General features: G+C 37.1%; 1 protein-coding gene across 2 annotated transcripts in view; it reads left to right on the forward strand.

Moving 5' to 3' along the window:
- Positions 1 to 6,723: 6,723 nt before the first annotated feature.
- LOC113063325 (disheveled-associated activator of morphogenesis 1-like) overlaps positions 6,724 to 26,073 on the forward strand; it is a 79,005-nt gene continuing 59,655 nt past the window's right edge. For both annotated transcript variants that reach the window (XM_026233637.1, XM_026233639.1), the window contains exon 1: positions 6,724 to 6,845. The gene's annotated coding sequence lies outside the window, so the exon portion shown is untranslated. The remainder of the gene's footprint in view (positions 6,846 to 26,073) is intronic.

A 26,073-nucleotide genomic window follows, 5' to 3' on the forward strand; every position in this document is an offset into this window, starting at 1 on the left:
GCCCGTGACCATCTCTCCAGATGATCCACATCTTCATAAACCTCAGAGCTTTACTGGAGGATTGGTTTTCTAAGGGTGGAATGAGTCTGAGCAAAGAACCTGAAGAGATCCAGGTGAGCATTTTAATGTTTTAGTGCATTTATTTTTTTATTAATTTATGTATCATGTATTAAAAAATATATAGTAAAAGTAGAAATATAGTGAAATATTATTACACCTAATAAATATTTTTATATTTTATAATAATTGAAATAATTTAACAGCACTTTTAAAGTAAAGGAATTTATTCCTCATCATTACTCCAGTCTTCAGTGTCACATAATCCTTCAGAAATCGTTTAATAAGAAACATTTCTTATTATTATTATCATTGCTGAAAACAGTTGTGCTGCTTAATATTTCTGAGGAAACCGTGATACCTTTTTTTCAGGATTCTTTCATCAATAAAATTTCAAAAGAATAGGATTTATTTGAAATACGAATCTATGTATATATGAATGTTATATGTGTATCCTCATAAGTGATCCAACAATATACTGTACATAGGCAGCAACACAAGAAAAATATTTTAATGTATTAGCATGTTGCTGAACTAACAGCATGATTCTTTAATAAGCGCAAACTAAATACACAGCATGTGAGCGCACACACACAAACACACACATTGGGTAAAATAACACATTTGGAACTGTTATTATTTAATCAGTATGGTAATGTAAATTTTTATTTATATTCAATATTTCTCTCCCCTTGTGCACCATCCTGGATTTATTTTTCACTGAAGTTAATGCATAAAATAATGAAGCATATGCTGAATTAAAATAGGGCCGCCCACTAGATTTTGGAACTGAGCAGCGGTGCTTGAACTGTATATGTGAGCAATCCAGGTCATGGACTGCCTGGAAACATTAACTTCCCAGGAAAGACCAGGGCTGGGCGATCAGCAGCTGGTGAACAGAGCAGTGTCTTTGTTGTGCGCCTCTCTTCCCATTGATCGCTCTGTCTCGTAGAGATTCACATTAGAGCCATCAGCAATCAGCTCCACCTCAGTCATGGAAAGGGCCCTGGGCTGAAAACCATTAAACGGTCTGCTAGGTTGTAATTGTAAAATCCTGCTGTGAAGCCCCCAGACCTTCATATAAAGAACCATTGATAAAAGCATGCAGGGCAGCATATTAAACCCTGCAGAAACGCTTTGTAAGTGCCATGAGACTACAACATGTAATGTTTATAGCAAAATTCTATAATACAAAAATGCAATATTAACTCACTAACTCATCTTTAATTTTTAGTAGCAAATACTGGATAATGAGTAGTAAACTATAATAATAATAAAAACAAACGCAATGTACATTGTTTAATAACATTTATAATAATATATACATTTTCTCAGGATGTTTTTGGTGCCTATATATTTTATATTCCATATATACAGTAACTATAATGTTATATCAACCTACTCAGACTGCATTAAAATACAAAAAACATAAACAATACAATATATATTCACTAAAACATGCAGTACAACGTACTGTAATATAAAACAAAAAATCCCAGTGAACATAAAAATAAATAAGATATTTTCATTTTGACCATAATTAATTATTTTGCTCATAGATGCGTACTATGTTGATTATGTTGACATCCACTTCAGAAATGTGAAAAAGGGTTCATTTCAAACATTGACAGGTGTTACTGTAGTTTTTTTTTTCTCATTAAAATGCAATTTTAACAGCTTAATTTAATAAACATGCAAGGGATCATAAATAGGGAGAGAGTTGTTCAAGACAAGTGAGAAATGCTCAGCGTGAGAACTGACAGGATGCAGATCACCTATTCAAACACACACACACACACGATGGTCCTCCTCATGGATGCGAGAATGATATCACAGTCCGATAGAGGTCTCCCACCATCCCTTTGATCATTGACCTCACACACAAGCTATTGCTCAAGACTAAAATGCTCCCAAACACTAAGTGCATGGTACAGGGAGAAATAGAAGATGTGGAATGGTATGTTAAGTATGTGTCCACACTCTCTCCAGAATGCACAGTGTGTCAGAAACACGTGAACTGCCACATTCAGTGAGATGTTTTGTCCAGTTTGAACTCTAGTTGCTGTGGAAAACAAAACAATCAGGCATCCACAAGGAAAAACTGTAAATCCCATTACAAGCAGGTCCTTGCCCTTGCTTAAGAGCCTTCCTAAAATATAAAGCTGAATATTTTATTTATACAGACCCATTTATTCTGTGAGAATAAAATATTAAGTGCATTATTATAGTCAACATGGTGCCTCCGAACTTAAACGATTTACTTGTAATTGTCCCGAAGCCAAATAAATAAATAATTGAATAAGTGCATTTAACAGTATATTTCTTTTAATGTCCAATATTACAGAGTTAAATCTCTTTCAAATTCAGTACAGAAATAATTAGTTATATTTTTGTATCATTCCAAAGCAGCTTTACTGAAAATACTGTGATACAATAGTGAACAGGTCAAAAATGTGTGAAAACTCCCTGGAAAGATAAAACACAAATAAAAACTAAATTCTTGAACATATGTACACAGCATTGCAAGGAGGGAGAGATAAACAAAGATGTAAGTTTTTTATTACTATTATTTACTGTTTAACCCACTCAAGATTTCTCCAGATTTAACAGTAATAAATCTGAAATTTAAAATGATGTCATTTACATGTTTACAGTATCTCTGCAGGATTTACATGATTTTATGTCATGCAGTGATAAATAAAATCTACTATATGATTATAGAAAAATTGTGAGATATTGGGCAATTGAGCGATGTAAACTAAAAGGAACAAGCTTTTCTTGGATATATTCACAGTTACTAGAGAGAAACCAATTAAAAAATAAACTACACTACACTAGTTATTTTTTTTTTTTTATTTTTTTTTTTTTAAGCTAAATGTACCAAAGGCTTAAGTGGGTGAGATGGTGTTAGAAAAGATAGCAAAGACACTAAAAAACATTTCTATGCTTGTTATTTTATGTTTCATCAGAGTATTTCATTTTTGTACTCCGTTCATATTCATGCAACACTCAAAATATTAAACTGCTGTTTTTGATTGTTCTTTTGATTCATTTCTGACAAACAATACACAAGATGTGGTATGAGAGTAGAAATGATCTTAATGTCTGCAATCCATTGTTAACCCCTTCTTAGGCAGTTTATCTTGTGGTGTAATATGGTCCCCTGCATCATGGGGAACAAATGTCCCCACAAGGATAAGGATTAAGTACTTTTTGTCCTTGTGGAGACATTTTTTGGTCCCCGTGAGGAAACAAGCTTAGAAATCATAAAGAGTGAGGAAAACAAAGGAAAGTTTTTTTTGAAAATCTGAAAATGCAGATAGTTTTGTGTGAGGGTTAGGGGTAAGGTTGGGTAAAGGAATATAAAATACAGTCTGTACAGCAAAAAAGTAATTATGCCTATGGAATGTTCCCATAAAACATGTAAACCAGTGACTGTGTGTGTATTAATAATGGCTTGGTAAGCACAGTTTTAACATTCCTGACTAGTATTTACAGTATATGCTTTTTCTTGTTGGCGTGTTTTAGATTCCGAATATGCTGTGTGCAAACACCTGTCCACAGTTCTGTGAAAGAACGGCTTTGGTTCTGCAGTGAGATCCTGTGCTTTGATCTCTCAGACAGGTGTTCTTCCACACAGATGTGGCGACTGGTCACATCAATTTCACATAAAAATGCCTCTGTTTCTAGACATTTTTCTAGGGTACGCTTACACAGCAACGATTACAATAATCCGCAAGTAATCTATATGACTCCAGTTCATCAAATAACATCTTGTAACGTGAAAAGCTGCATGTTTGTAAGAACAATAAGTTTTAGCCTTATACTGTCACTTCTGGCCAGAATACTGGTCCATAATTAATAATAATGCTTCCTCCAGTGATAAAGTCCATCCCCTGTTGTCCTCTCAAAATCTACCAATATATTTGTTTAGAATTGTTTTGCATTGTTTTGCTTGTAAATGATGCCTGATCTGTGCACATTTCTCTCCTGACTCAGATGACATGACTTTTTCTAAATCAGGAGAGAAATATGGGTGCAGTTGTGGTCTAATGGTTAGATTTTGAAGGTTGCGGGTTTGATTCTCAGTACCAGCAGGAAATATAAACTGTAGAGAGTGTGGTGGTGCTGGTGGGGAAACATTTAACTGTTGGAGCAACCTCAGGAGCGTTCAGGTCCATTTAAAGGCATGTAGGCCTTTGTCTTTGCTCTATAATAAATTATAATACAGCTGGATGGTAAGACAAGATACTCATCCTCTTTAAATGTGGATCAACTTTATGCCTCAGGCAACTTTTCAAAGTCTGCTTGTGCCCTAAACAGCTTACTTTTGGTAATTGAGCCACTCCTAAGAATTCATAAATGAAGTCCCATTCCTCCTCCCCTCAGTCAGTTCCCCTAAACCATGTCACTGGTAATATGAGTTCAAAAGTCAACTTTTATTGATTTGTTACAGTGCACAGCAGAAGACAGCATGCTCTTGCACAACATGCATTCACAGCCAGCTGTTTAGCACAGTTGAGTGGATCCTTCCTGATGTATGGATACTTTTGAAACTAAGAGGATCAATCCTCATATAAAAACATATGTCAAAACATGCAATTAGATAGCATGTAAATTAATGTGTTAAAGCTTGAAATCGTTGTATAGGAGTAGGAATTCAGGTCATCAGCACATGTGCAGAAATGCTCATCATTCACTAGATGTCATTACAGGAAAATGATCTGTTATTTCACAATAAATAATGGCATAAAAGCATAAAGGTGGCATTTATAATAAAAATTGGTTTGATTGAATTTATTCAAATTTAAAGTAAAATAGTTATTTAATTGGCACTGATTGTAAATAAGATAAATAAAATTTAACTATATATATATATATATATATATATATATATATATATATATATATATATATATATATATATATATATATATATATATATATATATATATATATATATATATATATATATATGAGAGCCTTGATGAAAAATATATATATATATACCGGTAATGGCTATAATTACTGTAGTTATCTCATCCTCATGTTGGAAAAAATAATAATGAAATGCAAAATAAATGCATGTTTGCATTGTCTCTGACAAATTCCCCATGAACCAAAAGCCTGATAAAATCTCTCATTGAACTTTTTTTACTAGGGCTCTCCTTTAATGTTGGTATTTAAGAAAAAAAACTGAAGACATTCACTGTCTCCACTGTGTCCTCCTTTAATATGTGGAAAACCCCTGGCTCCCTCGTGTCGTCTTCATGGATTTATCATGTCCTGAATGTACAAAGGCTGGATGCGCTGAAGCTCAGGGTGCCTGTATGTCTGGGAGCCATTATCCTCCTGGCCATAAAGAACACAGAATATGAGAAAAACAATTCAAAGTGTCACATTCCTTACACACCAGACTGTGAACAATATGAAAGAGCCACAAGCATCTGCTTTGTACAATGCATGTGAAAGAGTGAATCTTCTTTTAGCATCCAGTAATTCACCCTGTAGCATCATATGACCTGGACATCCCCCGTGGAACAACAGCTCCTTCCAGCGAAAAAAAAGTAAATGAATAAAATGAAATAAAAAATCTACACACCCCTTAATTTAATATGGAGCAGCAGGAAGGGAAGCCATTATAAACAAGGTAATGTTGTAGTTAAGAAACAGCCAGTGAAGGAAGAGAGGTGTAATTTAATAAGCAATGACAAAAAAAGAGCTTGTTAACTCTTAAAATTTACTGAGCTGTGGTCATATATACATTCACAAGGACGTAACCAAATATTCAGAATATATATGTTTAAAAATCGATCATTGAAAAACCCATATCAGTTGACTACTAATCTTAATATTTCATATGAGAAGGACAGCATGCCTTCCTCATTGGCTATGGCAGTATCAGTATTATTCCTTCTTATAAAGATCAATCATAAAGTGATGTAAGCAGTGACTGGGGCCTGTTAACAAATGATGTTGTAGTTTAAGTATCATAGAATGTTTATTTATACCTACACTGTTATTTGCCAAAGGAGTAAGTCAAGATGATGTCTCAAGACCCAGTGTGTTCAGCTTACTCACATATGACACTCCTGTTTTGTGTACATTTGACAAAAATATAATTAGCGTTCTTCATTATAGCCAAATGTCAAGAAATGGTAATGCAAAAAAAAAAAAAAAAAAAAAAAAAAACCTGTGAGATTGTTTCAAGGCAAGACTTTCTCATTAGGGAATATGCCATATTTTTCCTCATTATCTGTATAATTTCAAAAACCTAATAATTTATATCTTAACAGCCTTCAAAAGAAAAAAGAAATAAATACTGAGATAAAAACCAATTCAGAATAATTATTTTATTAAAAAAAGTGTATTTAATAGACTAATATAATGTGTGTGTGTGTGTGTGTGTGTGTATATATATATATGTAGCAACAGTTTTTCATATAAAATAATTATTCTGAATTTGTTTTTATTTCAGTATTTTTTTCTTATGAAGGCTTAGATATTACACGTTACTTTACATTTTTTTATATATCTTATGAATATATAAGTACACCTTATAAGGAAACTCGTTGTACCTGACGTAAACCTGCACTACATCTCCCGTTAGACATAACTACATCTACCTTGTGTGATCATGCGCACTCGCTCGCTGGTCGAGTGGGGGGGGAAATGATGACGTCACCTCGTTATAGGGTCTGTGCAATGCTGAGATCAAGCACATTCATTTACCCAGTTCACCCAAACAAAACAGTGGAGTTTGAATGAAGGATGAGACCACGCACGAGGTAAGAACAGCCTCAGCTGCCATTCTGGATGAATGTGTGTACTGCGCGCCAATGGATTATGTTGTGACCTGAGAAGTGTGTTAACCGCTGTCCGATCAGAGTACGGAAGGGTAATGCTGACTGATGGTATGTGCGGTAAATCGCACAGACCGGCAAATCTAATGCGAAACAAACAGTTTGTCACACTTCTCGCATATGCTTTTATTTTAATTTATTCAGTATTTAGCCTCGCGGTTAACGAACGAACGATTTGCATCTTATTTGTATGTGATGTTCTTTCCTCTTGAATAATGAAGCCGGTGTTCTGACAAATAATGCTACCTATTGTGTCATACCCCTCGCGCTCAAGCACAGCCTGCGCGCGATCATGTAACCGGCTTCCCAACAGTTTCACCAAGAGTTAAAAACAACAACAAAAAAGTTACTGCAGTGCTTCTTAACCTCCCCAAATCCAAGGCACTTAAGTGTCCAAGACAATGTTCCAAACCCCCTTCTAGTGTTCCTGAGGGTTTTAAGAAAAAGTTTTAAGCCACTTCAAGGCTGCCACAGTTCTTCTGGATTTAATCTGTCTCCGTTTTATCTGATTCTTCATGTCATACCAGATGGACTGGGTGATGTTGAGATCATATCTCTGTATGGAGCACTGACTGTTGTCAGACTCCTTGTGCATGCAACAACCACTGGATTATTACAATTAATGGAAAACCTTGTTTTTTTATGGAAATAAAATACTAATGGCATAAGACTTTTGCACAGTAAGGTACACACATTTGTTTTTGTGAAAAGTGGGGACATCCCATAGGCGTAATGGCTTTTATACTGTAGAAACTGTATATTCTATCGCCCTTCACCAACCCTACACCTAAACCTAACCCTCACAGGAAACTTTGTGCATTTTTACTTTCTGAAAAAAAAAAAAAACTCATTCTGTATGATTTATAAGCGTTTTGAAAAATGGGGACATGGGTAATGTCCTCATAAGTCACCCTCTTCTTGTAATACCTGTGTCATACCCATGTCATTATACAGAGTTGTTTCCTGATATGTCACAAAAACAAGAGCAGACACACACACACACATATATATACAGTATATATATATATATATATATATATATATATATATATATATATATATATATATATATATATATATAACAGGAGTGTGCTATTAATATAACTTCTTTTTAAGTCATCTTGAGGACCCCTACTGGGCCCTGGATCCTTGGGCAACCCTCTACATTGCAATGAAATCACTCGCCTATGTGACTAAATCTTCATTCTGGCGACTAAATGTTGTTTAATGACCTGCAATTTCATTGGCTGGTGCTCATCTGTTCTGATTTCAGCAAATCAGTTCGAGCGAAAGCACACAGCCTGATTAATGTTCAGAAATCCAGTAGCTCCTTAGCCCTTAGTGTGTTTCATATTGTTCTTATTAGTAGAATTTGTATTATGTGTTATGAATTAATATTTATGTTAGTTTTTTTTCCCTATTTTTTTTTTTTTTACAGAAACACTGAATGACCAAATAACACCACCACCAGTCCTAAGTTTGATTAAAATGACTAATATGCATACATGGTTATCAAGTTTTAATTCTTAATGAGTTCTATCATTAAATAATACTTGCAATTCCTCCGGCGTCACCTCTCCATCTCTTCCTCTATCTCTGTTATTCTCCTTCTATGTAGTGCTGCAATGGAGGGTTGAACGGAGCTCAAGCCTCGGGTTCGAGTCTTTGTCGAGGACAGCAAGCCAAGTTTGTTTAATATTAACCATCAAGAGTGGATAGGCAGGTGAACTTGCGAATCTATATTTGTGTTTAGCTGTTTTGTGATATTTTCTGTTGGATTGTTGTTGGTGTTTTCCCTTAGTCTGTTTTTGTTTTTCTGTATGGAATTCTGTCATCATTTATTCACCCTCATGCTGTCCCAGATGTATACTGTATGACTTTCTTTAGCTTCAAAACACTCTCATGAATGTGCTGATGACAGTTGGGCGGAAGCGATGATTTATAGTTAAAAAATGTTTACAATTTTAGTATTTTCCTTAAACATACCATATCGTTTGCTTCAGAAGACACTGATGGTTTGATATAAAAGACATGATTTATCTACTTGGGCAGTTTTGAAGCATCACCATTTAGTTTACTATTGACTTACATTATATGTGCTCGCACTGAGATGGATTACTTTTCTAAATCTATGTGTTCATCTCAAGAAAAAAGTCAAATGCAGATTAGTGCATCTGGGATGACATGAGACTGAGTGAATGATGAGATTTATTTATGGCTGTAAAATCCCGCCAATCCCATCTAGTTGATAATGCTGTAATGTGGAAATGAGGCTGCTATCTAGCCCATTGTTTGGTCTCTCTTTCACCAATCAAGTGCTAAATACTTGAACACTTGATTAGTGAAAGAGAGAGCAAACAATAGATAGCAGCCTGATTTCCACACTTAGTGCTGACTAGGTCTTTCTTATTTATCCATCAGCAGATAGCTGCATACTGGTATCCTCAGTTCTCTTGAGTTAGAAAGCCCCTGTCACCCCACATTTTCATCAGTCTCGGCTAGTTCTCTACTACTAGGGAAATATACCCTGTGGGCACCGCGGGGAATCATGAGTGATGGATTTCTGCACTTGACTTGACTTGTATTCCCCTCAGACTGAGCATATGTGCCCTCGGTATAAGGCATGGGGATCAATGACTGTTTCGCATGATTTTCCCTAACATATAAAAGCCTTGCTTGCATTTTATGACTTTGTAACTTGAAATGATTGTATTATTTTGTCGTGTTGTTTTAAGTTATACTTTTAAGACCTAGTGTAGGTCAACATGCATTATCTTGTGATCTCCAACTCTGTGTGCAAGTTTTGGGGTCTTTTGCAACTCTCACATGCTCTCACAGAAATCCGCTTTGTCCCGTAAAGGGACAGGTCAACTAAAACTTATTATAAACTCATTTACTCACCCTCATGTCTTTCCAAACTTGTAAGACTTTATTTATTCTGTGGAACATAAAAGAAGATATTTTGAGGAATGTTGCAGTGTTTTTTTTTTTCTCCTTACAGTGGAAGTCAATGGTTACCAAAACTGTTTGATTGCCAACATTCTTTAAAAAGAAAAAAGGCACACAGGTTTGGAGAGACGTGAGGGTGAATAAATTATGACAGAAGTTTCATTTTTGTAGAAATGTATTTCATTCAAGTTTCACTCTGTAGAAAAAGATTTTACCAGCTAGTCCTTGGACTTAAACATGAATGTGTTTGTCTTTCTTTGTTTGTTTTGTGCTTTTGCAGTAGTGAAGATGTTTAATGCTATGCTGAGAACTCTCAATGATCATTCAGTAGTTACATTTTCGGTGAAAAGTTTTTTTTTTTTTTAAAGAGAATGAGTGCTTTCCATTGCTTTGCACAGTGTTTGCCACTGACATAGTACATTTGTTCTAGCTGTACTGCCCTTTAGTCCAGACAGGTTAGAAGCAGTGCCACTCATGTGTACCCTTATTAACCACATGGTGAAAGGTCTGACTTTCTTTTCGTGCTGTATTGTGTATGTAGGTGTGAGATCAGGCTGGGAAGTGGGCACTGAGTGATAATGTTAAAGCTGTCTTCTGTCCTTTATGTTTATGGAGGTATTCCTTTGTGGGTGTGTGTGTGTGTATGTGGCATGTGTTGTCTTTTGTCTGACTGTGCTATCAACAAACTGCCTCTTTTGCAGAGCCACGTGCCCGGATGCAGTTGAATGGTATGTGTGGGGTGTCTGGGTAATTAATTAGGCATAGGGTTACACCAGCTGGCCAGTCAGATTACTGCAGCTGATGCTGCCTCCACAACTCATGTTTGTTAATGTGGAGAAAGCCGAGACACCACTGGGAGTCGTAATTGTTTCCGCTGGTGAAAGGGTGGTCCCGGGACAGCTGGGGTTACCCCACACCAGCACAGCACATCACACTAGACTACTCTTATAAACAAAGCATTACTGAGATCAGTGTTGCCATATATAAAAACGATATTTAAAAAGTTTGGGTTGGTTATGTTTTTGAAATAAGGCTTTTCTTCTCACCAATGCTGCATTTATTTGACTATAAATACAATAAAAAATGTGAAATATTATTACGATTTAATATTAATTGTTTAGGAGCCATTACTCCAGTCTTCACTGTCATGTGATCCTCCAGAAATCATTTTAATATGCTAATTTGGTGCTCAAGAAACATTTCTTATTTATTCATATTTTTTGTGCAAGCGGTGAGACTTTTTTCCAGGATAGTTTCATGAATGTAAAGTTCAAAGTTATTTGCAAAATAAATCTTTTGTTTTGTTATAAATGTCTTTACTGTCACTTTTAGCTGTCATTAGCATTGAAGTGTTCTCTGTAATTTTTTATGCACTGCTTTGCATCAAAACCAGTATGCTTTAAGCCTTCAGCACTTTCTATTTCCCTTCCCATCTTTATGTTCTCCATCTTATGACATTTAACCTGGGCAAACATTCAAGAACTACAACCTTTATGAAGAATGCAAGGATACTTCATTTCAGAAGATGCTTTGCATCAAATCTCTTTATATTAATCCACAGCTGAGGTGCACCTCCTCAGTGCTCAGTATTCAACCTCAGCTTTCATTGGAAATGTATTGCATTCAACTTGAGTCTCTTGAGTATTTTACAGAATTGGATGAGGTCTTTAATGAGGCTCGAGAGAGGTCACAGCATGGCAATGCTCTACGAGGCTTGCAGCTCCGGCCAGACCTTGTGAGACAGGACCCTGCTCAACTTGCCCTTAACAATGAGTCTGTGTGACCGTTTGAATGTCCAATTCTCTGAGTGGTGTGGTTCACTTGGATCAGACAATGGCTTCACTTTGCATCATTTATTTCCAGAGGCCCTGCATCTCACCATGCCACTCCTGTTTACTGCATTCTGGACCAACTGTTCTGCATCTATACCTTCAGCAGTTTTGAATCAGAGATTTGTGTGTTCTGTTGTCAGCCACGATTTTTGTGTTTGCTTGTAATATGAGATCTTATTGTCTTTTCGCCACTCAGTCAGGTGTAATCCTGTTTCAGTTTGTATCCTCAAGCTGTCCTTCATCTCGGCTCAAAGAAGATTATGTGAATAATAGGGTGACTCTAATTACTTTTGATCTCTTCCGTGCTTCACTTTCATTCTGCTTGTTTTTCTTTTGTGTTTGTCCATGCTTTTGCTCTAAACCCTACTTTGCAAACATTATGATTGTACATGCTCTTCATGGTTGTTTAGTGGAGGATTAAACCTGCCTGAGCTCTTACTCTTATGGTCTCTGCAAAGCCATTTTCCAGGCAACCAAAATTTGTTGCAGAATTAAACACTAAAACCTTTTGCACAATCACTTTCTGTATTCAGGCTTGGTGAGTTGAAGGGATAGTTCACTTAAAATGAAAATGCTATTATTATCTTATTATTATATTTTATTATTTGTGTTCCAAAGAAATTCGAGTTTGGAACGACAGGAGTAACCGATGACAGAATTGTCATTTTTGGTGGATTTTTCCTAAAGTTTGACTTGAAGCTTTTTAGCATACTTGCGTTCAAGCTGAGAGGTGTTGCTGAGGTAAAATCAGTGGCCTTCCCTCAGAGCCATGAGGTCTTTCTCCTCTTGGAGGCCCCATGACCTTCTTTATTCCTCCAGGGTCAAGGAGCAGGTCATCCTCAGGGTGCTTTTGAATAGTTGTAGATTTCTTAATTCATTGAGGGTTGCTGGTGCATTCCACAACTTTGCTCCCAGGATATTGCGAACCTGGATGGTTGGTTGGTGTTTTATTAACACTTACCGAGACATAAAATAAATTGTGCGTGTCCTACAAAATACAATCAGGTTCTCAAAAAGAGCTCTCTTAAAGGTAAAGAATTATTGCTGTTCGATACAAGTTAAGCTCAACTGACAACATCTGTGTTATAATATTGATAAAAAAAAATCATATGGTCCCTCTTAAAAAAAAAATAGCAGTTAAATCGAGGAACATGGATATGAATGGGGATTTAAAAGCAGCATTGTGAGGCTTAATTTTATTTACAAAAATAATTGTAAAATAATTGTTCTCATAATTTTTATTGTCATTTTGGGCTTTACAGCTTCACATTGTAATGGTAAAAAATATAATGGTATTTAGTGGATGCTTAAATCCATTCCTTTGGGATTTATTATCGATGTTATCATATAAAGTTGAGTGGTTTGTAGAGGTGGCTCACAGGACTTATCAACAAGTTCTATGGAAACTGGTGTTTATACATAGACTAGGTGTTGTCAGGTGGTCACCTTTAAAAAATGCATTTTTTATATCCTTTAAATAACTCAGCAATTCTCAGAATTCAGTGGTTTCCTGGTAAAGTAAATATTTCAGTAACTTTAAACCAAGTGCCTCACACCCTTAAGAAATGTGCACTTTTTTTTTTAAATTGCTGCCACAAATGTTTTTCTTCGTATGGAAAACATACATATGTGGGCTTAAAATTTTGTGTAAATAAACAGTGTTTTTTTTTGTTGCTCTTTTGTGAGCTCAGCATTTGTATGAATACAGTTGTTTACGACAACCAGATTTCCTTGTTTGATAGTTTCCTGCAGTGTGACCTGCCATAGTTTGATTTGTTGTAGGGATGTCCAGCAGTGTCTGTGTTTGGGCCTGTGGTTTCAATGATGGTGTATGCTCTCTCTACAGCGCTGATGTTACCGTCCTCAGTGCCCTGTAATCTGAGAGACAAACAGACATGGTTCTTCCTCTGTCCCAACACTGCAGGGGCTGGACAGATAAAACAAGGCCAACGGCCAAAACAAACTGTAGCGTCTGCGCCATCCTCCCTTACGACTCTTTAAGGAGGTGAAGTGTGGCTGAGGGGTTCTCTGGCCCCCTCGAAATGTTTGAGATGTGAAGAGGCTGAGAATGGGTGCAGAGGACAGGAACGTGTTTATTATACAGGTATGATTAACGCAGACAGCCTGTTGGCGACACCTGAGTCGTAAAGTTACTTGGTTAGCATTCCTTCCACAGTGAGCTTCTTGTGCAAGTCAAGTGCACTGTAAATGAAAGAAATTCTTATTCTGTTATTTAAACACCCTCGTGTTTTTCCGATAAAAACGTGAATTTTTAAAGGGGGGGGGGGTGAAATGCTCGTTTTCACTCAATATCCTGTTAATCTTGAGTACCTATAGAGTAGTACTGCATTCTTCATAACTCCAAAAAGTCTTTAGTTTTATGGGACTTTAGTTTTTCATAAGAGAAAGATAGTCTGTACCGATTTTTCCCGGAAAAACACGACCGGCTGGAGGCGTGACATGTGGGCGGAGCTAAAGAATCACGAGCGCCAGTAGGCTTTTGCGTTGAGAGCGTTTGGAAGCTGTGACATTACCGTGAGGGAAAAACCATCATCCAAAACAAACCATGACTAACAGTCAGATTCAACGTATATTTATGATCCAGAATCAGATCCAGAGGCTGAAATTTAACAAGAGCAGCATCAGCAACGACGTCTCTATGTAGTATGTATTGAAACTGTATATATTTGCTTAGCGGGTTTGGAAAATGACTAAGTTCCACTTTGTCGTCTTTTTTTTTTTTTTTTTTAACTGTACATGTGGAAAGTGCAGTTTGATGACAACATCCCATGTTGTTTACTTGATGTGCTTACACGCCGATAGCTAAGTTAACAACACAGAGATATTTGAAGCAGTTTTACTCACCGCCTGCGGTTCCAACACACGATCGTGACCCTTTTTCGTTGGGATTGCATTATCCTTAAGAAATAAACGCTGTGCAAATCCGGCGTCAAACTGGGCCTTGTTTGTAAAACAAGCATCTTCGAAATGCAGGGAACAAACACAAACACTTGCACAACTCCGTTGATGCTCTGTAAAAATAAACTCCATCCACTGGTCCCTTAATGCTGTTTTTTTTTTTTGGGTAATCTGTGCAGGGTTGTCTTGCCCTGGCAACCAAAAACACACTTCTTTTGTGACATTTCGCGACGCTCTCGCTCTGATCAGTGAATGTCTGTTGTGCTCTCAGTGCTCTGCTATACGGGAGCGCGCTCTTCCGGCAGACGTGCCCTCAGGACCCATATAAGGAAATTCCGCTCCATCTAACGTCACACAGAGCCATACTCGAAAAAAACTTTCTGAAACTTGTGACAAACGGGAAGGAGTATTTTTGGAACAGAAATACTCCTTCAAACGTACAACTTAATTTTTTAAACTTTGTCCATGTTTAGCATGGGAATCCAACTCTTTAACAGTGTAAAACACTCAGTATGCATGAAATAGCATTTCACCCCCCCTTTAAGGAATATCCTGGCCACTCTAGCTTTGTCCGAAGAACAGACCAAAATGTAACTTAAAATCTTGTTGGGTCTGGATGTTAATGAACATTTCTTGAAACATTCTGATTCCCAATTTGATTCTGATTAATTTAGGTAATGGGTATAGTTGTAATAATGTTTAGTTACAATGTCCACTATTGTAGTATTTGTTCATATTTTAAATTAGCTTTTACTTTTTGTTAGTTGCCGAGGCATCATTTCAAGCATGCTTCCAACTGTACGCACCCATTTCGCTTAGAGATTTTTCTATAAACTATTGCTGTAAGTTATCTAAATGTATTAAAATATTAATGAAAAAAGACCAAAATCTACAGTTCAATTGCTATTCATTTAACAGATGAGTTTGGAAATCTTTTCAAATTATTTCTTTATATTTCCTAAGAGTTTTTAGCCCGTAAATCAGACTAGACTGGTTGTGCTGTATGGTTTTTCATCCAGCCTGTGAAGAAAAATCAGTAGCATAACATGTTTTCTTGCCATTATTTAGTTTATTACATAGCATGCTCTGCACTTTCAGTTGAAATGGCAAACTCATATAAACTCATGTAAAATATGACTTTTTCCATAGGGCTGTAGATTAGATGAATGATTGAATTATTACATTTTTGAGATATCTTTCTGAATGACCATGTGCGCAAAAGTATAGCAAAAATATTAGTCTGGTAACGGATAGCACTGTTATTTTTTTTCGATGTGTAGCACACCATTTTTATATTGACCACTTTTTAATATATATATATATATATTAGTGCTGTCAATCGATTAAAAAAAATTAACTAATTAATCGCACAATTTTTTAAAATTAATCGCGATTAATCGCGATTAATCGCAATTAAAAGACTGAAACTTTTTGGATATGTAAATGTAAAATGTAAATAATTAATGTAAACTCAAGACAAAGAAACTATTTAAATTCAAAATATGATTGTTTATTGGAATTTTTGTTTAACTTGTAACACAGATTTTCTCATGTAAACAACATACCTGCAATAAACCATCAATATCCTCCAAATTAACTGTTGGCTTGAAAGCCATATTTATTACAGAAATAAAAACACAGGCATGTAAGTACCATTTGAATTTCAAAACAATCAATGCCAATAAAAAACAAAAATGATTTCCATGTTGAATTCTAAGTGGAATGCAAAAAAATTCCAAAGTATAGTCATTGCCAGTGCTTTAAGTGGGCCGGTACGCACCAGTACTCAGTACCGCCACTTCCAAATATAGCTCTTGAGCGTACCGCCACCTCTCTGTGCGCCCAGAACGTGCTTGTAGCGTACCGGTTCGCTCATTTGGACATCTGTTTTAATAGAGGTTTTAATCTTTTTGCCGATTTTCAGAGCGCCCTTCACAATGCAAGCTTCCTAATTCATCCCACCCAGAGCAGAAACTACATTACCCATTCACCCTTAAGTTACACAAGTGAATAGCGCATGTGTCGCTTTTCCCACTGTTAAGTGTCAACAACTCAACGTGGCCGGAGAAGGTGTGTGAAACTCGTTGTGAGTTATACTAAAGCAAAATCTTGAGTATTTATTGTCTGATAAACATTAAAAACTGTCTGCGGAGGTTGAGTCGTCCTGCAGCCCCCGCTGGCTGTTCATTGGCTGCAGCATCTTTTTTCTAAGTTATAAAAAAATACTGTAGACGGCAAGGCACAAATTTAGATATTCATTTATCTAATTAATCTATAGCCTATGCACAAAGACAATATGATCTTTTTTTCCCCTTTTTGTTTTAAAGCTTGATGAAGAGAGAGAGCGCAAGTTGCTGCAGCTGCGAGGAGGACAGTGATGCACGCGTACAGGAGTGATTGACAGTTCGCGGCACTGTGCACAAAAAATACTCCGCTACACAATTATTTCTTTATTTTCGTTTAAGCTTATTAACGTTAGCGTTACAGAAAGGTCTGATTTACGCACTGTTACAGTCATTGTTGTTGTTTTTTTAAACAATGACATTTGAGTTCATGATTTTAATGTTGCTGTTTCTTGTGGCAGACTGAATGAAGAGTAATGTTTCTTGTGGCAGACTGAAGAGTAATCCGGCAGAGTTTTATACTGAAACTTTCCGTCTAAAAGTCCTTCCTTGGTCTTATCCATATTTATTTGCACGTTGAACACACATAGGCCACAACTGGAAATAAAAAAAACTGCAACCGCGTTAATTGCGTTATTTTTTTTTAACGCGTTAAATATTTCAAATTAATCGAATGCGTTAACGCGCTAATTTTGACAGCACTAATATATATATATATATATATATATATATATATATATATATATATATATATATATATACACATATACATATACATTTTGGAGCTTAACAACCCCAGTCTCCATTTTCATCATAATTATGATTCACTTATGTTTTAAATGAAATTCAGGTGTGAAATGACTTGAGAGTAAGTAAATACTAACAGAATTTCCCTGAATTTCCTCCATTTTTTTGGAGGGTTAACTCTTTGAGGGTGAACGGATGTGTTTGTGAAGTGATGTTTTGTTCGTTCTCTAATGACTGAATCATTGAAGGAAAAGCTACAAGTCTTCTTCACAGACCACAGTTCGCCAGACGCTTTCATTCCATTCCCTGTGTCAGAACCACTGAAACAACTTCAATTAAGTATTTTGTTCTCTGGTAACTGAGTGCTCGTTAGATTCCATCATCATCCTGTCTGGGAATCTTTCTATTCATCAGAGAAGACACATTTCTGGTTTTAACATGATGCTAGTCATACACCTTCTTTTGTTACCTGCCCTGTCATTTCTATGATGTGGCTTGATTTGGAGCCAGAGAACAGCTGATGCTCCAGATTTGCAGATAGTGGCTGGGCTCAAACAATTGTATCGCTGCAGGAAAAAAAGAACATCAGGAGCGTTGTCTTTAATGACTAATGTGGGTGGAAAATAAAAAAAACATCCAGTGTTAAATTGTGTGGGGTAGAAGCAGAGACAAACTCTGTGCATCAGGGAAGGTTTCAAAAGATATGAAGTAAGTATTACTATTTCTGACTTTATCGAAATGTTTGTGTCTCCAGGTGTCTTTTCTGAGAAGCTGCAGTATTAGAGAGGATCTCAGTATTTAGAGCTCGTTAAGGATGATAAAGGGACGTTTTAAAAGGAAAGAGGCTTACAAGGTCACCAAAGGGCTTGTGAATTGTCATTGATGTTTCCTTAACTCAAAGAATGTTTTATGGTGATGTGGAAAAGTGTTTCCAACTTTAAAGGTCATTTACTCACACTCATGTCATTCCATGCAATTCAAGCTAATAGTGACCAGGGGCTTTGAAGCATCAAAATCACCTTTCAAATCACCTTGAAAGCAGCATAACCGCTGTCTTTATGACTATTTTCCAAATCATATAATTTTATTATTACTATTATTTATATTTTAACATTTCAATCATTCTATCATGTTTATGTCTAATCTTTTCTTGACTTTATCAGCACTTTAATCCATCTTGTAGATGACCTGGGAACCAAGGTCCACTTAAAGTGGGAACTAAATGTCTTTTCCAACTTGAAATATAGAGTCTTATGGTGTTTCATAAAGGGTTATTTGTGTCGAAAGAAGGTTCTAAAGATGATAAAAAAAATTAGAAAGAGATGGTTCTTTAAAGAACCTTTGACTGAATGGTTCTTTGTGGAACCCAAAATGGTTCTGTGGAGAACTTAAGCACTTTTTTTAAGAGCGCATTTTTCACACTTTCAGTCTGTTTTTCTCAATTGATAAAATGCAATTTTAAAGAAGTTGAATCATAGACAGCAGGTTAATTAAAAATATTAAAATGCAATAGCACATAAATATACCAAATTGCTCCTCTTTATAGTTAATTTTTATGACATCGAATGGTTATTCTGAGGTAAATGTATATTACGTTGCAATGTTTACAAGCTTGACACAATTTTTGCAGTTTGAAACACTGAATGAGCTTTTACATGAGACATTTCAGTAAATTGTACTGTAGGCTCTTATAAAATAGCCTACCTTTTGATGTTAATTAATTTTCATTATGTACTTGTCAGGGTTTGGCAAGGAGGAACTCAAATGCAGACAGGAATCACAACACGAAGGGTTTATTAAACACAAAAAGGGGAAAACCAATCCCACGAGGGGGAAAACGAGGACTAGGGCAGATTCAAAATAACTTAACAGGACTAGGTTGACACGATAATCAAAGACTCAAAACATTAGAACACTAACTACAAATAAACACTCACGGTAATACAAAGACTTCAAGGATACAGAAACATATAGAGACATCTGTAGAAACAATCACATATGTGGAACACTCACAAGTAGGAACAGTCACGGTGTGGAACAATGAACCGACAAAAGACAGAGCACACTAGGGGATCTAAATAGGGGAACTAATCAAGACACAACAGGTGGCACAGAAAAGGCAATCACGACAAGACTAGGATAACAAGGGGGGGGGGGCGGGGCAAGGGAATGAGACAACACAAGCACATGGCCCAAAGACAAGGCCATGTGCTTGTACACAAAACACGGGTCTGTCATGATCCTGCCTCAAGACTAGAGAAAAGTCAGGACATGAAGGCAGAATCATGACAGAACCCCCTCCCTTAAGGAGCGGCTTCCAGACGCTCCTCAAGGGAACATCAAACGCGGGACATGACAGACTGGGACAGAGACAAAAACCAACAAGACATGACAAATAACAACAAAGGCAAACAAGAATACACTACGACAGGGTTAGGGTGACAAAAAAAAAAAAAAAAAAAAAAAAAAACAAGGAAGGGGAGGAGGCGGGACAACAAAGTTCATGGGGAACAGAAGTCTTAGAAGGACGGGACGAAGGCTGACGACGGGGGGGTTCGGGCCGGTCTGGGTGGTCTAGGGTGGGGAGTGGACTCAGGACAACTGACAGAGGACATGACAAGAGAAGTCGCAGGACATGGGACAACATCTGCTGGACACGGGGAGACACCTGCTGGACACTCGACGACATCAACAGGACATGGGACTATATCAACGGGACACGGGACAACATCAGTGGAGACAGAAACTGGGTCAGGAACTGCACTAACTGCGGCTGGCTCGGGATCTCTGGGGACAAGACAGGACTGGTAGGGACTTGAAGGATCTGAACAAGACGAGACAAATAATTAGACAGTTCTGGCAGCAATCACAACAGGCATGTCCTTACGAGATGAGACAGACTGAAGTAATGCTTCTGCTGCAGAGTCGGCCGCGGCCCTCTCCTCTGCCCTCACGACTGCGGACTTGGAAACAGTTCTCCTAGTCGCCGGTTCGGGGGTCAAGGGTCACCTCAGGAGGCCTCGCCAACTCAGGAGGAGACAGAGGCGCAGGACCGGAAGACCCCTTCTTCCTCCTTGGCCGCGGTGCAGAGGTCACAGCTGGGTCAGAGACAGGTTGGGGGAGTTCGGTCTCAGGCAGGGCAGACTCTGACGCCGACGATTCCGAAGCTGACTCCCACGAAAATGGTCTCCCTCGCTTCCTGGGGAGACTGATGGCTGTGGAAGGCACCTCAGGACTCTGGGAGGGATCTGCCTGTTCCCCCAGTGTAATAACTGCCAGGAGATGACCTTCTGGGATCACTGGCAGCTGGGTCGTTGGTGGGGACCTCTGGGGGGAAACCTGCGGCTCCTCCTGGGAGAACTTCTCCCACAGCTGGGCATAGTTGCGAAGGATCCACTTGCCTTCTGACGAATATGGGAGGGCGACCCTCTTCCTGTCAGTGGGGGACGACATCCAGCATTGCTGGTGAAACTCCAACTGGTGTTGTGGGGTGGAGGACATCCTGTCTGCTGAGTTCTTGTTTGGTCGGTTCATTCTGTCAGGGTTTGGCAAGGAGGAACTCAAATGCAGACAGGAATCACAACACGAAGGGTTTATTAAACACAAAAAGGGGAAAACAAAACCCACGAGGGGGAAAACAAGGACTAGGGCAGATTCAAAATAACTTAACAGGACTAGGTTGACACGATAAACAAAGACTCAAAACACTAGAACACTAACTACAAATAAACACTCACGGTAATACAAAGACTTCTTCAAGGATACAGAAACATATAGAGACACATCTGTAGAAACAATCACATCTGTAGAAACAATCACATCTGTAGAAACAATCACATCTGTAGAAACAATCACATCTGTAGAAACAATCACATCTGTAGAAACAATCACATCTGTAGAAACAATCACATCTGTAGAAACAAGTAGGAACAGTCACGGTGTGGAACAATGAACCGACAAAAGACAGAGCACACTAGGGGATCTAAATAGGGGAACTAATAAAGACACAACAGGTGGCACAGATAAGGCAATCACGACAAGACTAGGATAACAAGGGGGCGGGGCAAGGGAACGAGACAACACAAGCACATGGCCCAAAGACAAGGCTATTTGCTTGTACACAAAACACGGGTCTGTCATGATCCTGCCTCAAGACTAGAGAAAAGTCAGGACATGAAGGGAGAATCATGACAGTACTATAGTAATAAAGAGAAAGATTGAATGGATTACTTGCCACTTGAACTGAGTTCTTGTTCACTTGTTCACGAGACAGAACACAGCATATACCTAATGATTATAAACGAGAATTGTTAATGATATTGCCAATATCCACACAGCTGACAGCTTTACCTGTTGTAGTTTGTTCAAGTTCTGCCTGAAATAGAGGGTGTTTTTCTGCCCTTTAACTTGCATGTCTATGTCATTTCTCAATTCTCTCTGATGAAAAAAATAAACATAAAGATACAAATAAAAATGGTGGTTATTATTAATAATTCTTAAATTAATACCAAATAGCAGCATTGCTGTTTGAGCCTCGTGTGCTGTAGGTGAAGAGCTGAATAAACACTGGTAACCTGAAGCATTTTGTTAGTGGATTAATTAGGCTATATGGGAAATTGGTAATTAGATATTTATACAACATAAAGATAAGATTACAACTTCTATATGGACAAAAATATGCAAATGCACAAGTGAACTTGAACTAACTTATGTGGTATAGTCAGAAAGAATGTGTATGTGCTCTTGGAATTTCCTGTAACAACACGCTGAAACACAGCAAATACACCCAAATTCACATTTTTTATTACAGTAGTGCTCTCTTTATAATGTTATGTATATGACATTCCCAATTACAGTTATTAATGTTGTGGATTGCTGTTGAGCTGCATGCGCTGAAGCCAAATAGCTGAATGAAATCTGGAAAACTGAAGTGCTTTGCTAGCAGCTTATTTAACTGAAGGAAGATTGAGATTAATCCGTTATTTACACAACATAAGCATAATTTTAAAACTTATATATTATGTACAAAAATATGCAAATGCACACGTGAACTCGAAGTAAGTTATGTGCCAAACAGAATATGTAACTTTTGTTGTGGATGTCCTTGTCTCGTAACAATGTGCTGAAACATCGCAACTAAAAAAGAAAAAGAAAAAAGAATTCAACGCACTAAAACATTGGAAACAAAGATTCCACATTATTCTACAATACATGTTCTCATTATAATTTTATGTAGCATATATGACAGATTTGCCCTGCACATGTTGCATGTAACTGTATTTTCCTTTTTGAAGTAATTACTGCCAAATTTCAAGCAATTGAAAACGATCATGGCGAACAGTGCGCATCAATTGTCTCTAAACTTTCAATATAGCCATCAACCAAATGTTCTTATCGGATCGATAACGGTAACCGTAAAAATTAACAGTCGATTTATCATGCATCCCTATTGAATATATTTATCTTGTTTCAGCTATATGTGAATTATGATAAATAATCATTTTAGTTTTTATTAACCGCATGGATGGCCATTGTGCCAATTCACTTTCGCTGAACATTCTGATATAATAATTAAATTATTTTGTGTGTCACAAAAGTAAGAAAGTTAAACAGTATTCAAAAGACATGAGGCTGAAAAAATAACTACAAAACTACATTTTTATTAATTCTTCAACTATTAATTTCCGTGTTGAATAGGATACTCTGTCAAACTTTCTAAAGTCTCTTTGTGAATCCTGGATAGGTCTGATCTGGATACAGTGACTAGCAAAAGTATTCAGACCTTATATTGAATCAGTTCTTAGATTGAAATTTAGGTCAGAATTATGTCAAGACACTGTTTTACAAGCTTCCTAGTCTAAGACTTAATTTGTGATTTATACTGTAATAATGATTTGAATAATAGTTATGGAAAAACCAAGTGAGAGTTAAATATAAAAGGCCTTTTAATTAATTCCCTTTTATACTGAAAGCATAAGGACTATCAGGAGTCTTCTTGTCTCTCATGATTGCATGTTTGTTGCATAGCCATCCCAGGTTTGACATGTATGTGCATGTATAAAATGTGCTGTGGTAAGTACAGTTATGGTGTTTACCTCACCTTCACTAAATGTCTCCAGGTTCAGGTCTATGCAAAAGTTCTGTGTCTTTCTCCTGACTTCTGATATAGATGCAGAACTGGGTTGCTTCTGACCCAGAATCTGTGCTGGTGAAACTCATTGCTGATGTCCCCTGGAGTGTCAGCACCGGCTGTTCTAGTTCTTCAAAATAAGGCCATTTTCTGAGTTTTCACTCCAAGCATCTGCAATGCAAGTTGTTGAGAATTAGGTCTTTGGCATGCTTGTCCATTAAAAAGTCTCCAACGTGTTTGCATGTTTCCCAAAGGTCTGCTTAAGAATTTTGTCAAATCCCGCTTTTATTTAATCCACTTCCTTCCACAATTTGGTTTATTCCTTCTCTAATTAAATGAACATAAATTAAATCTTGTGATCCACTTGGGACTTTGGGGAGCAACCTCTTGCTTTCTGCCCAATGACAAGTGATGACCTATTTTCCAGTCTCCTAACAGCACTGCTCTCAGCAGAAAAAAGGAAAGGCATTGTTAACACTGTTTCCAGATGCGATGGACTACATTGATAACACAATGAATTGTTGTCGTTTTTCTCCCCGTGGAGTTTAGAGGTTTTGTTTTAACCAGCCTCGATGAGGTGCAGGACATTTTGTTTATAACTAGGCTCATACTGTATTTCTGCATCATCACACTGGGTAGCCCCGCCCACAGTGCAATCTCATTGGTCCCAAGTCCTGCTCCACATAACTGTATGTCAAACATTAAATGTCCTGACTGACTATGATTGTGTCACATGAGATTTTACTTTCAGTGTAGCAGACTGTGCCTGTTTAAGACATGGTATTGTACAAACATGTATTTGTTAGAATGACATAGTAATGAGGAAATTATGAAATTTAATAACATTTAAATGGTGATCATTTGCTCACCGCCATTTCATTTGCCTTTCCTCTCTTCCTTGAGTCACAACAGAAAATCTTAGAAAATATAATGTCTATGCAACAATGCAATGCAATGCAATGTAAAAAAAAAACATGAATTAAAATAGATAAAAGACAAACAGGACTGCCTATAATTAAGTGATACCATATTCTGAATGGACGATGCTGCCGTTATTATCAGTTATAGTAAGTTTTCATTACTCCAAATGCTGGCCCCATCATGGTGGTCTGACTAACTCAGTCTCTTCTAAAGACCTTGGCTTGCGTACTTGGCTTTGTGCGGCAGGCCTGGTCTGGTTCAGGGTGAGCAGGCAGGGATTGTGTGTGTTACAGCATGACCAGCTTTGCTTCATGTTTTAAGGCACATACCTATGAGACAACAAAATGTCCTGTTTCTCACAAACAGACAAACATGTCATCTTGTTCAGGCATGTTTAAATGGTAAAGGAAGATTCCCTCCTGCTGTGCCTTGCTCTTCAGCCAAGTTCAGTCCCCAGGTCCTGTTGAGAAGGAGGTCTTGTATGAGCTGGTTTGCTTTTCCATGAGTACAAAAAAGGACTTGTGTAATGTACCATCTTGAATGAAATCTAATGAAGCTAATGAAGCTAATATGAAATGTATTTTTTATTTTATTTTATTTTATTGTATAATTTATTTATTTATTTTAGAAATATTTATTTTTATTTGATTGTAGGCTAGGAAATGTAATTTTGTTTTATTTAAAAAAAAATGATTTTAGAAATATAGAATTTTATTTTATTTTCAGAAATACCTAAAATAACGTTTCTTAAAATAAATATTTCTAAAAAAGGACAAGGTAAAATGTGTCTTAAAATAAAGTTATTTTATTTCAAGACATATAAGTTATTCAAAATAAAATACATTGTTGAAAATGTTTGAAAGAGTGCTTTTGGCGAGTTATACAAAGTTCATCTTAGTCAAATTTTTTATATATATATATATATTTTTTTTTCATCTTTTAACCGGCAGTACCAAACCTGTTTTTTATTTTTTGCTTGCTTGCATGCTTTTGTTTGAATGCTGCACTGTGATTCAGTGATTGTCACTATTGTTTCACTAACATCACGTGGCATTTCTCGACCATAAACATGTCTAGCTGAAGGTTGAACTTCTTACTCAGCAGGCGGGTGTTGCTTCTTCGCTGTTTACGTGCCTTAACTGGGTTTATCACCACACCTGTTAATATATAATTTACTAATTGTTATTGTTTCATTTACCTACTAATTGTGTGTATTCAGAGGCGTGGACTTGGTGTGTTTTGAGTTACTCATGTGCAGCAGAGCAGGTTTTAAACACGTAAGAGGATAACCGGATTTAGCACTTTGTGGGTCAGCAGTGGCCAATATGTCTGGGTTAGTTTCCTTTCTCCCAACAATCACGTGGTTATTTCTTTACCCCACTGTGTCTCTCAGTGCTCCAAATAATACACAGTCAGAAGCATGCGGGTTAGATATGACACAGGAAACGTGAGTGCTAATGGACTTCCCACCACACTTTCTCTTTATCCATTCAAGCCTACCGCAATCCTCCCGGCTTTATGAAAAATGCAGG

This window comes from Carassius auratus, chromosome 45, assembly GCF_003368295.1.
Source record: "Carassius auratus strain Wakin chromosome 45, ASM336829v1, whole genome shotgun sequence".
Taxonomy (NCBI): Eukaryota; Metazoa; Chordata; class Actinopteri; order Cypriniformes; family Cyprinidae; genus Carassius; species Carassius auratus.